This window comes from Helianthus annuus, chromosome 9 (assembly GCF_002127325.2).
Source record: "Helianthus annuus cultivar XRQ/B chromosome 9, HanXRQr2.0-SUNRISE, whole genome shotgun sequence".
NCBI classification, from domain to species: domain Eukaryota; kingdom Viridiplantae; phylum Streptophyta; class Magnoliopsida; order Asterales; family Asteraceae; genus Helianthus; species Helianthus annuus.
In genome coordinates, this window is record NC_035441.2 from 134,311,401 (window position 1) to 134,325,300 (window position 13,900).

The 13,900-nt window shown below is 40.9% G+C and overlaps 1 long non-coding RNA gene across 1 annotated transcript; it reads right to left on the reverse strand.

Moving 5' to 3' along the window:
• Positions 1-5,179: 5,179 nt before the first annotated feature.
• LOC110878765 lies at positions 5,180-7,240 on the reverse strand. The gene is made up of 3 exons (XR_004867316.1): positions 6,851-7,240; positions 5,382-6,082; positions 5,180-5,207 (listed from the first exon to the last, which is right to left on the reverse strand). It is a non-coding gene; the product is annotated as an uncharacterized LOC110878765 (long non-coding RNA).
• Positions 7,241-13,900: the final 6,660 nt, after the last annotated feature.

Here is a 13,900-nt window from a genome sequence, read left to right on the forward strand (position 1 = left end):
AACAACAAACAAAACAAACAAACAGAAAAAACCCACGCAGGGGTTAACAGAAACAACATACCCACGCAGGGGTAGAATAAGAGAAAATATACCCACGCAGGGGTAGAATACAGGAATAAATGTCCACGCAGGGACATGAGTAAAAGAGCTAACAAACAAAGGATTTAATAATCCTTCTTACTCTTACCCTTAATCAAGTCAACCATCTTCTTGAACATACCGCGGTTGTGTCGGCGATCATGTTGCAATTCCCGTCGCACGTCGTGTATCCCTTGCAGGATTTCTTGGACTTGCGGTGGCGACATCATCGGCGCCGGCGGCGGTGGCTGATACTGCGGTGGCTGTGGAGGCTGCGGCTGCTGGTATCCCTGCGGTGGGAATCCAAAAGCTGATTGTCCCGTAACCCAGGGACCTCCAAAAGTACTCTCCTGATTGAGAGGGTTGTAGCCTGAAGCTAACCAGTAGGGATCTCCCGTATAATCATAACCAGGAGGAAAAGTCGGCTCGAAAGGGTTGAACTGTGCTGCGCTAGCATACGCAGGGATTGGCTCTCCAAAGTTCTGTGGTGGCGGTGGCGCAATAGGCGCAGAAGAAACCTCTGAGACAGGATGCTGAGATTCTCCCATCTCTGACTCCTCGTGGAGCGGCGAGTAGCGGCCGCTACCTGAATGTCGAGGGGTGCCAATGCGAATCCCTCCTCGCGTAGACATACGCGCGTTCCTCCTTGGCCTCTGAGGCGTAGGAGGCAAAACCGGTGGTGGTGGTGGTGACGGAGTGACCACGTCGCGCCAGAAGGCCTCAGATGGGTCCTGCTGCTGAGGCTGCTGCTGAAGCTGCTGCTGCTGGGAGTGGTGCTGAGAGTGCAATGGAGAACTGTGGTAAGACTGGTGCATGGGGGAGTTATGGTAGCTGGGGGTAAAAACCCAGTTGTGCTGCTTAAACCTCTCCTCGTAGCTGTCAACACCATTGAAAGGTGATCCCCTGTATGGTGACCCATCCGATATCTCAATGGGATGGTTGGGAGTGCCGGACGGTGGCATGGAGGGATCGGTGTCCTCGTCGACCTCCATCTCGTTGCCACCAGAGAAGTGGTCTTCAGGTCCTAGTGGGTTATGACCCACTGGTTCATCCAAGTAGGCATCAGGGTTGTACAGGCCCTGATAAACGGGTGCTGGGTAGTGGTGAGGTGACTGGTGTAATGGAATGAAGGATCCATGGGAGTCATGGGGCCCATTTTCAGAATGTGGCCCAAAGGAGTGAGGTAGGGATGGTGAGGTACTCAGTGATACCGAGTGCCTGGCTGGTTCAGCAAATGATCTCCAAAGATCGTGGGCAGCAGTGTTGTGCGATGCTGATGGGGCTCGCCTGTGCGAAGGCCCTGCCTCGTGGTCATGTGAGGTGGCGAATCCTCCTCGTCCCCTTCCTCGAACTCGTGGCGGCATGTTGAACCTGTCAAAAATCAAACAAGTAGCACAACAAAATATATAAGACAAAGTTAGAAAATGAAAATAAAAATAAACGAAATTTTGAACATTTCCTAAGTTCTTTGTCTAGACTCGAAAATTGAGGAATGTGCAATTGTGTAACTGAGATCAAACACAAAAGACTAGTGTTTAATTCACTCAGCGTTGGCTCTGATACCAACCTGTCACACCCCGATCTCCACGTGTCACCGGTGGGCCCGGTGTGGGGTACAGTGACGTGGTTGGCATCGTCATAGACAAACAACACAATATAATAATGCACAGCGGAAGCAGAAATAGATTCATTTCAACTTTAATTAAAATGTAATAATAATCATCATAAGTAGTTGAAACGGATCCACAGGCGGATCAAATAAATAAGATAAATTGTTCAACAGTTTATTTGTCGTCCGAGCTTGCGAGACTATAGTGGACGCTCTTAGGAAACAGCCAGCCTAGTTCGTATAGTACCTGCACTTAACCTTTTGGGAAAAATACGTCAGTTTACACTGGTAAATACAAATCAACTGACTCATTTTGAAAATGATTGAAAATTGATTTAAATGCACAAGGCATAAATATTTTTATTAACTTGGGATAATTATGCAATATAAACTTGTGAACGAATTACATGTACTCGTACTTTTGGTGGCCCGGGATCTGCTGTCCGGGCTAAAGATTAAATGACACACCACATTAAAGAGTTATACACGTCGGGTGTACGCCTACACCCCGTGCTCTGGTCGTGGCCATCTCGTAAGATAATGCCAAGGATATCCGGGACACGGTCAATAACCCCCCAAAGCCTAAAGTAAGACAAGACTGTTTAAACGAGTCGCACAAACTATTCAAGACTGTACACACAAGGCGCAGGATTTGTGCGCTCGATCAAGCGGTATTCTATATACCGTACCCCAAGCCCGTATAGGGAAAATAAGTCAAAATGTATTTACCTGAGCAAGTATGAATCACAATTGGTAAGTGTAGGTAGCTTTTACTGGGCCTCCTAATCTGGAACAAAGGTTTATAATAACCTATTAGATTCCTAACGGGTCTTTATTTAAGCTTTAGCTTAGACCGGTTAGTTTTAAGGACGATACGGTACAAGCGCACGATTAAGCGAAAGACCGGATAGAATGTGATTTAGACCCGACAAGTTTGAATACTTGTATAATATGGGTATACTAAATACATTCTGGATTTTGAGATAAAAATGATAACGTTTGACCCGTTTCGGTCAATTTACGCAAACTAGTTACGTAAACCGAACCGAACGCAAAATGGGCGTTACGGGTAGCCAAAAGAGTCAAATGCAAGTTCCCTGAGATAATATGCTTTAAATATGATATAATATCAGTAAGTTATGTTCTATTATGCCCCGAATGATTTTAAACTCAATTTATGCCTTAGAAGGGCATTTTGGTCATTTAAAAGATTATAAAAGAGTCAAATTATAAATCTGAGTTACAGGTCTGGTTTATACGGTAAATATACTTAATTTGATATATTTTAACAGTAGAGTATGACCCGTATACAAAACTTATCATTTAAAATCAAACTATGCACCGTAGGGGTATTTTAGTAATTTCACAAGGGCTAAAAATGCCAAAACTGGAAATCTGCGTTCAAACATTTATACTTACTGTTATTATATGAAAATATGCTAAATACATCAGTAGGTATGAGTCTTATATGTTTAAAATGAGTATAGCGCTTACTATGCGCTAAAAACGCTAAAAATGCGATTTAGAGCCGTTTCCGGGTTTTTAAAAGAAAGCTGGGATTTTTATATTTCCAGAATGCTCAAAATAATTTATTTAACATATAAAATCAGTAGAAAAAGATTTGGGGTCAAAAGAATGTGTAAAACTCATTTTATGGCTTAAATGGTCAAAACCGGCATTAACAAAATCGACTAAGCGATCTATGATACGATCAGCCAAAAAATTAAATAAAAATCATCAAAAATCCCAAAATAATATATAACATCAGTGGGTAAAAAGTTTTATACCAAAACGTGGCCTGAAATAGGTTATACGCTAAATGCGCCGTTTATGTAACTTTAAGATATAGTTTTACGATATCGGCCATAACTCAAAATCTGGACCACTAACTGATCTCAAATTTTCAGTGCAAGTTTATATATTAGAAATAAAGATTTCTACTCTTTCACTTTTCCAAAAATCACGTTTTTTATCAAAAAGGGCAAAATAGTCAACTTTAAGCATAAATCGGAAACATGCAAATGAATCGGCTAAGTATAGACTCGAGATATGAAAATTCCAGAAAGTTTAACCAAAATAAAAGTGGTTCAAAATATGCTCTAATACAGATCTCAAACATGCATGCACGGATCCGAATCGATAGTCTACGAAAAAGTCGTTTTACAAGACTTTCGGTTCCGATTCGTATTTATACTAAAGATTGTCGAGTTGGTTATGGTAAAACACATTCTTACATATATTATAAGTTATTTTTGATGATCAAACTGATTGCATGTCATCTACATTACCATTTAAGCTATATTTCGCAAAAACGATTCCTGTTGACTTTTTAGAAACAACTTTGACTCGACAAATAGCATGCTTAGAGTGGGAATCAGAGAATACCCTTTTGAGGGTTTGTTTCCCACATAAATACCCACATATCAGTGGTTTCAATTTGAGAAATGACAGAGCTAAACTCGTTTAATCGAAAAGTCAAATTATAAGAACAACGGTTTGACTTTTAACTAATAATCAAAGCAAGAACGAATTATAGGATGATATAAAGGATTACCAAGGTCCTAATGAAGCTTAGTTAACCCTTAGAGGCTGCTTTGTCGTTCAGAAATGCTCCAGAAGTTGTCTTGAGAGTTCTTGAAATTTGCTTGTTCTTGTTACTATCACAAGTGCTCAAGAATTGATGGAATGATCTATTTTATGGTGAATTCAGAGGTTGTAGAGAGCTCACAGTAGTCCTAGGCATGCAAGGCCTTCAATTGGTGCAAAAGAGAGGTGATAACAGCTGTTTCCCACTCAAATTCGGACCCAAAACACATCAGTTCGCGATTTGCTGTTACTGGGCTTGGGTCGCGGCCCGCATTAGGCAGCCCAGGCGGGCCGCCTGGCTTCTGTTGCTGTCAAACTTTGCCAAACATTGGCAGTTTTAGTCCCTGTCTTCGCAAATGATGTTTTGGCTCTTTATCATGACGCGTAAACCCCCAAACTTGGTTTCTAAGAACCTTGGGACATTTACCAACATGGTAATGTCCTCGGATAACTTTGCGCTCAACCGAAAAGCCATGAAATTCGACGTTGACGCTTTTAACCCCTCAAGTACGGTTTTGGCCATAACTTTCTCATACGTTATCGAAACTTCACGAAATTTTTACCACATGTTCTAGTGAGTATATTTTAGCATTTCAAGGCTTCGGGTCTGCCAAAAGTTCACTCAGAGGTATAAATTCAACATGTTGACACTTTTGGCCCCTATAGTTTGTAATTCCTCACTTTTGTGCATTTTCCGCTTCGTATGATCCATGATCCAACCGTTTAAGGTTATAAACATTATGTAGAGTTATCATAGAGTCTATTTATCCATTGTTGACACTTTGGACCCTTACGTTCCATAGTTTTCACTGTTTGTCAATTTTAGTCCCTCAAAAGTATATTTTCACATACCGGAACCTTATGACACGTGTCAAGACATTATTGGACGAAATTTTTCGAGGTGTTACACCAAGAAAGCATGACAGCGCGAGCCCTAGTACAAACAAATTCGGTTTTAGAAAATAAATCATTTTGAGAAATTAGCATCGTTGCATATCGTGTTGCATGTTAGGAACTTGAATGGCCGGGTTTTATATTCTACCATTATCAAGTGAAACATTGAAGGCTGTAAAAAGTACTCAAATCATTAGTCAGTTATGCATAGTACCTCAACTCACTGCGCACCTTCTCTGTATCATTAGTGCACGCATTGACTTCTCTCACGCTTTAGACGAATACGACGACTTAGGATCAACCATGCGCATAAGCACTCAAATACGACGAACTCACCCAAAAATCGTGACTCAGTTGGTGTCTCAGATAAGTTGAACTTATCATCATCGACTGAAAAAAAAATATAAACCCCAACAACAAAAATCAAAACAATGTGTGGATCTTGAAAAAAAGGGGTTTGGCTCAAAGTTTTCAATAATCAAAGGCTGCAAAATGGGGTTGCAGGTTCAAAAACCTACCCTCCGCCATCCTTGCCGCGCCATCGTCATCAACTGTCGAAAAAATTGGTTTCTACCTATCACTGCCAACTCAACCCAAAATATCAAAAACACAAATCAATCCAAAGATCGAAAATAAAAGGCAACTCACTTTATGCAGATCATAATTTGCAAATTAAAAACCCACTGCCCATGACAATATCTACAATTCAAAAGCAATCTGCTCCCCAAATATTGAAGAGCCAAAAAATAATTTGCAAATTAGAAACCCACTAAAGTATTACAGAACCAACTTGGGCTTCACAAAGGGGTTTTATCTCAACGAAATCCCCAAAATACCCCATACATCTTCGCATATCTAGAAAACAGAAACCACGAGCCATTACCCAAAAATTCAAACACATCAACGAATTAAATGCTGCAAAAACAAATATAAGATCCATCAAAATCATGCAAAGAGTGAAAATTACCGTAGAAATCGATCAGCCATGGTGGTTCGTTTTGAGGCGATGGTGGCCAGATTAGGTCAGCAAGTTGTAGTCAGGGGGTGCTCTATTTTTATGGGTCAAAATAAATTAAAAAAACTGAAGAAATCGAGCAGCCATGGTGGTTCGTTTTGAGGCGATGGTGGTCGGACACCACCGCGGCTGTCGCAAAGACTCCCACCAACCACTGCCCCACCACCATCTTCCGCCTCTGCACAACTCCCCACCACCGTCTTCCGACCAACCGGGCACCATCGACACCACCGGAGATGCCGAAGATGCCGCCGGAGATGCCGCCAGAGAACTTTAACACACTTTCTTCAAAAACCCCAAGTTTCATCAAAACCCACAAGTTTTTTTTCAGATCTTTAACACACTTTCATCAAAACCCACAAGTTTTTTTTTCAGATCTTTAACACACTTTCATCAAAAAAAACTACAAGTTTTTTTCAGGTCTTTAACACACTTTCATCAAAACCGACAATTTTTTTTCAGATCTTTAACAAAAAAACCCACAAAAAAGATGACAAATTTTTCAGAAAAAAAGAGGGGGTCTGGTCTTCTTGTTGGTGGTCGGAGACGGTGAGTATGCCGCCGGAGATCTTTACCACACTTTCATCAAAACCCACAAGTTTCATCAAAACCCACAAGTACAAAAAACGCAGTACGAGTAAAGAACCACCAACAATAGCTTGTTGTACCTTATGCATCTCAACTTGTAAATTTACAAGATATGGTGGTGAACGGTGGTGGCGGCGGCTGGTACAACTGGCAACTTTCAGACACGACACCCACCCCCTATGCGGCGGCGTCTAGGGGTTTATCTCTGTTGAATGGTGGTGAACGGTGGCAGATGATACTGTAACGGTGGCAGAGGATACGGTGGTCGGAGTGTGATCTTATGCCTCCGTACAACCGCCACCACCGCTTCTGCAGCCAGGGGGTAAGGACATCATCGGAAAACATGGGAGGTAAGAACATCAGATGAAGTTGATGAAGATTTAAGTTTCTTCATTTCATCAGGATGAAGATTCGAGAGAGAGATGAGAGATGAGAGAGATAAAGATGATGAAGATTGTGTGAAGAGAGAGAAAGTCAGAGACTTTAAAAGAGAAAGAGATAGTTGGAAATGACATATAGATTAATTTACCAAAATATATAGATTAAATTAACAAAATAACCTTTTGGTTTTAAAATAATAGTGTATAGGTGGTATAATCTGATTGGTGGAGAGTGGTTCTCGCGATTCTCACAACCCGGCTTGGTTCTCGATTGATCCGAAGCCTATATATATATAGGGATCAGTTCAAATGAAAACCACCCCCAGTTGTGAAAACCGTAAGAACTAATATTAACCAATCAAAAGTGGACATCTCATTAAACATGTGAGTATAGCTGAGGGGTATATTTGTAATTTAACCAACCTCACATCACATCTTTACAATCACAAATACCCGTACCCCTTTCTCTCTCATATCACATTTTATCTAGATCATATATACTCTCTCTCTCTCTCTCTCTCTCTCTTTCTAGATCTACACATATTCTTCATCATCAAACATATCCGGCTTCCATGATAGGGTTGAGAAAAGAGGAGCTGGAGCAGTGGAGGGAGTTGTGGGTTTTGTGGAGGCAGAGAGGGAGGATTGCGGTGGCTGCGACGGCGGCGGTCGGCAACATGGTGTTTTTGGTGGTTCGGATGGTGATGGATTTCTCTACGGTTGAAGATGGTGATGGTCGGCGGCTGTAACACCTCAAAAATTTGTGTTCAATAAATAAACGACACGTGTCACATACGACAAAAGCATTATAAACCCGGATTTAGTTAAAGATGTATGGCAGGATTTTTTTAAGCATGTCGACATGTTAATTTATACCTCTGAAAGACTTCATTATAAATCCCAAGACCCTATCATGATTAATAAACATCTAGTATACCTTTAATCCGGTGATTTCTAATAATAATGGATGTCCAAATTTGCAAGAATGGATCCTATGAAAATAATGCTCAATAAAACCTTCGTTTGTGAATACTATCATTGTTCAACCCAATAATATTGCAAGATAGGTAGACACAACTGATCAAGCATGGGTAAAAAGGCCTCATACTGACATTTTCCTGCCTCAAAATAATGCTATGCAAGTTGCCTGTTCAATGCATGAAAGGTTAATTTTTTTTGCTTTCTGGCAAAGGCTTACGGACCGTAAAGGACCTGCCTTACGGTCCGTAAGGGGTGCCCAGCGACAGCAGCTTGGCTGTTGGCTGTTATAAACGTTTTTAACCGACTTAGTTAGTTATTTCACTACATGGGCGACCCCTAAACAACCTCTAGGCACTTAGGGACATCTGTGGATGATCCATGGCATTGATAGGCTTGTGTGTCAAAGATCTAGTGAGTTTTGAACACTATATAAAGGCCTCTTGTGCAACCATCTTGATCACACCTCACTTCTGCATTCTTGGTGCTTTCTGGAGCTCAAGAGCCTTCTCTAAGCTTTCTTAATCGTGTATAGGACTTCAGTAAGTATGCTTAACCTTTCTTAGTTGAGTTTTTACTTAGTTTTAGCTTAAAAGTCAAACCGTCGTAATTAACGTTTGACTTAGAGATTAATCAGTAATGGTCCAGTGATTAGTCGAATCAAAGGTAGTTATAAGTTGGTAATTAGGTGGACATTAAACCCTTAAAAGGGCACCCCCTGATTCCCACTCTAACTGGATCAAAGGTCGGGTCAAAGATGTTTAGAAAAAGTCAACAGAATGCTAATTTTCGAATTAACGCATATTTAACAATGTAGAAGGCATGTAACCTATTTTATCACTCATATAACTTGATAATAAGTATTATAACTGGTCTAAGCTTGTTTGATCCGACAATTTCCTATTTAGACCCGGTTCGGAACCGAAAGTCGCAGAACTTTGACTTTTGCTTTGACTTCAGTTCTGACCCATTTTAGTATGACTTGGATATGCCTTAGGACTTCCTTAGGACCAGGTTACATGATGGTATGACCCTCTGTGACTGGTTCGTTGTTTGTCCGAGTCATTTGCACATTTCCGTTATATGCTTAAAAGTTGACCATAATGCCCTTTTGACCTTAAAACGAGAATTTTGGATATGTGAAAGGACAATAACCTTAGTTACTGATTTCTAAACATGTCCCTAAAATTTCATGTCAATTCGAGGTCTAGAATAGGAGTTATGCTAAATAGCGCAATTAAGAAAACTTTTGTTAATTAAACGGCGCACTTAGCATAAAGCCTATCTAAACCCAAATTTCGACACCAAACCTTTTACACACTGATGTAATATAATATTTTGAGATTTTTAAAGATTTTTAATTATTTTTAACCTGCTCATAACCTAGGGTTATAGCGTTGATTCGGTAAATACCAATTATACACTTTTCGGACATAAAATGAGTTCTACATAGTATTTTGACACAAATCCAATTGCTACTGATTTTATATATTAAATAAAGTATTTTGGACTAAGTAGCCTGATCAGAAAACTCAGATTTCCTGTGTAACCCGGAAATCGCTTAAAATGGCTTTTTACGCGTATTAAACACCTAGTATAGCTTTAAAACCGTTTTATCGCTTAAGACCTATCACCAACTGATTTACCCTGTTAAAATAAGTTATTTTACTGATTTATTCAGACCTGAATCACAGGAGTTTAATAAATCTCTTTTATAATCTTTAAAATGACCAAAATACCCCTACGGGGCGTATTATGGAATTAAACTCGTTTTGGGCATAATGGGAGATATCCTACTGATATCACAACATAATTAGGGCATATTAACTTAGGAAACCTGTAAGTGACTCTCACGGTTACCCGTTACACTCATTACGCGTTCGGTTCGGTTTATGTAGCTAAGTTTACATAAGTTAGCCGAAACGGGTCAAATCTTATCGTTTTTATCTCAAAATCCAGAAGGTGTATAGTTTCCCTATATTACACAAGTCTTTAAACTTGTCGGGACTAAAACACATTCTATTCCGGTCTTCGCTTAATCACGCGTTCGAACCGTATCTTTCGTTAAAACTAACCGGTCTAAGCTTAGGCTTAATTAAAGACCCGTTAGGATTCTAATAGGTTATTATAAACCTTCGTTCCAGAATAGGAGACCCGGTAAAAGCTACTTGCAATTGCTGTTTGTGAAATATACTTTGCAAAGGTAAATACTTTTAACTTATTTTTCCCTTATACGGGCTTGGGGTACGGTATATAAAATACCGCTTGGTCCAGCATTGAATCTTTAATCGGATAGAGGTTAAATTATTGATATGCTCTGTTTTGAAATGTTTTGTTTGCTTAAAGCCTTGGGGGGTTAATGACCATGTCCCGGATATCCTTGGCACCATCTTACGAGATGGCCACGACTTGAGCACGAGGTGTAGGCGTACACCCGTCTGTGCATAAATGAATAAATAAATGATGTGGTGTGTCTATTGATCTTTAACCCGGACTACGGAACGGGCTACTGAACGCATAAGAAATATGTAATTTGTTTACAAGTATTATATTAAAATAATTATCCCAAGTTATAAAAGTTTGTGCCACGTGCATTCAAATCAATTTTATTAAACCTTTTTCAAAAGTGTCGGTTGAATGTATCTACCAGTGTAAACTGACGTATTTTCCCAAAAAAGGTTAAGTGCAGGTACTATGCGAACTAGGCTGGCTTTCTCCTAGCGTCCACAATAAGTCTCGCAAGCTTGGATGTCAACTGTTGAACAATATTTCCTATTTATTTTTGATCCCCTCTGTGGATTAATTTCAACTGTCTGTGATACATAATATTACAATAATATTTGGTTGAAATATATCTATCTTTTGCTTCCGCTGTGCATTTAAATATTGTGTTGTTTGACTGTAATGTTACCAACTACGTCACGATACTCCCCCACCGGTGAAACGTGTGAATATCGGGGTGTGATAGGTTGGTATCAGAGCCAACGTTGAGTGAATTAAACACTAGCCTTTTGTGTTTAATCTCAATGACACAATTGCACATAATCGAGTCTAGACAAGAACTTAGGACGATCTCGAATTGTTGCTCTACTTTGTCCTTTATTGTTGTTATTTATTTAAATTATGAAATCAGGAAATATGCCACCGATGATCAGAAGAAGAGGAAGAGGCAAAGGGCCAATTACTACCCACAACGATCACGAGGCCGGACCTTCGCACCTGCGAGCTCCTTCCACTACAATGAGTGCCGAACCTCAGAGAAACAGGAGGAACCTTTTTGAGCCCGCTAGACGGTCTATCTCTCACAGTTCAACACCTTCCTACCGTCACTCTTTTGGGCCGCACTCGGAAAACAAGCCCGATAACCCACAACCTTCGTATATACCTCTCCAGCGATCCCTCTCGCACCACTCCTTTGGCGACCCTACTCCTGTCTTTCAGGGTTGGTTCAACCCGGCAAACTTTGTCCAGGAACCAGTAGGTTTTAACCCTCTAGGACCAGAGGACCATTTCTCGGAAGACAATGCAATGGACATGGACGAGGACACGGATCCCGTCGAGCCAGCAAGAGGTACCCCCAACCATCCCATCGAGATCTCTGATGGATTATCCTTCCATGGAGCACCCTATCAGGGACCAGATAGTTACCAAGCAAGATTCAACCAGTGTGAGTGGTACTTTACACCCTCTCACCATTCGTCGCCTCATGAGCAGCAACAACAGCAGCAGCAGGATCCCTCCGAGGATTCGCGTTTCGTGGCAGACACGCCACCGCCTCCACCGCCGCCAGTTCATCAAGCACCTCCAGATCCTCCAAGGCGTAGGAGAACAGGTGCGCGGATATCCGCACGAAGAGGGGATTTTCACTTTAGCACCCCTCGACACTCCAGTGGCAGTCATTATCCGCCACTGCCCGAAGACCCACAAATGGGTGGACCTTCTAACCCAGCTGCAGAGGTGAATTCTGCACCAGTTGCACCACCTCCGCCACCATTTGGTTATGATAACCCGATACCTACATACGCCCGTTCCACAGCATACAACCCGTTTGAGCTGCCAGCTCACACTCATTGCAACTACATTGATACCGACCCATACCTAGAAGCGGCGGCAAACTACAACGCCCTTCATCCCGAAGGACCATATGGAACTGCTTGGGGAATGGGATACTCAACTCATGGGTATCCGGTACCTGCTAGACCTCCGGCTCAGCACCTATCTCAGTAGCCACGTTTTTCCCCACCGGAACAGGAAGAAATCCTCCTCCGCCTAAACAGGGTGGAACGAGATTTTGAACAAGAGCGTAAGAACAACCGTGGTTTCCTCAAAGGCCTGGCAAACCTGTTAAAAGGAAAGAAGAAGCGAGATCATTAGTCTCTATATGTACTATTGTATTTCCTATTTCGATCAAGTCCCTGCGTGGACATTTATTTGTGTATTTAGTCCCTGCGTGGACTTGCGTTTTCAGTCCCTGCGAGGACATCTATCCTAGTATTTAGTCCCTGCGAGGACTTGTTTTCTGTTTAAGCTCTGCGTAGGTAATTTGTCTATTTAAAAAGTCCCGTTTAAGGCAATGTGTGTTTTTTAATATATATTGGAATGCTAAGTTTATAAATTTCATTTTTGTCATTATATGCATAAATATATGAAATAAATAAATCAAAAATCATTCCTTTTAAAAAAATTAATCTGCCTACCATATATTAAATAAGAATCTTAACGGTGTAACCTAGCCTTCGTGTCATTATAAGACCTGGCCAAGATGGTAAGACCTGGTTAAAAGATTCAAATTCCTGTTAACCTCTGTAAACATGTTAACACTCCTGGAAGACGTGATTCGTTAAAATCACACACGTCATTCTTGTATAAGGATCCTTCAAAGGATTCCTAACCCTAACTTAATGATCTATAAATCATGGGTTTAAATCATCAATTTAGATGATCACATATCAAAGCTTCCATTAGTAATGTAGTACCTACGGGCCATACTCATTGTCATATAAGACGAAAGACAGTAGTAGTCTATGACTCCCTGTCAAGAAAAGGTAAAAGAACTATGTTCGAACCTACATGCCTTGATTCTCTGAAATCCTGGCGTATAATTTAAAACGTCCCTGTGACTAGGCTTTTGTGCTACTAACAATATTGTTTATAATTAGGATAAGTTATATTAAAAATCCTAAATAAATGTGAGTAACAAATTAACCCAATATGGTCTATGTTTACCATGGTTAATGAATTGCCAAAAAGGGCAATTCCATAATAAACTCCCAAATAAATTTTGTCATTATCTTATGTAGCAGTTCAAGATACAATGGCTGACTCGGATGAAATAAATAGTCAACCGAAGGAGAATCAGAATGAAGCCCGGATTAATATAGCGGGTGTTGAACTGCAAGCGTTGATTGACAATGCTGTTACAAAAGCCTTGGATAGACAGTATAGTGAGTCGAGCGGGACTCGGAGTAGGACCCGATCCGCATCACATTCTAAGCCCAAGACTCATTCTGAGGCCCACAGCAAGCCTCTCTCCAAGAAAGAAGAACCAAAGAAAGATGATGACGATCGTCACTCTTCAAACCATCATAGTGTCCCGTCTCAAAGAGTCGTGCTGAATCAAGGACCCCGTGATAAGGGTTGCTCCTACAAATACTTTGTTTCATGCAAGCCCCGAGATTTTACGGGGGAGAAAGGAGCAATAGATTGCATGACATGGTTGGATGAGATGGACACAGTGGTTGATATCAGCGGGTGCGCTGAGAAGGATGTGGT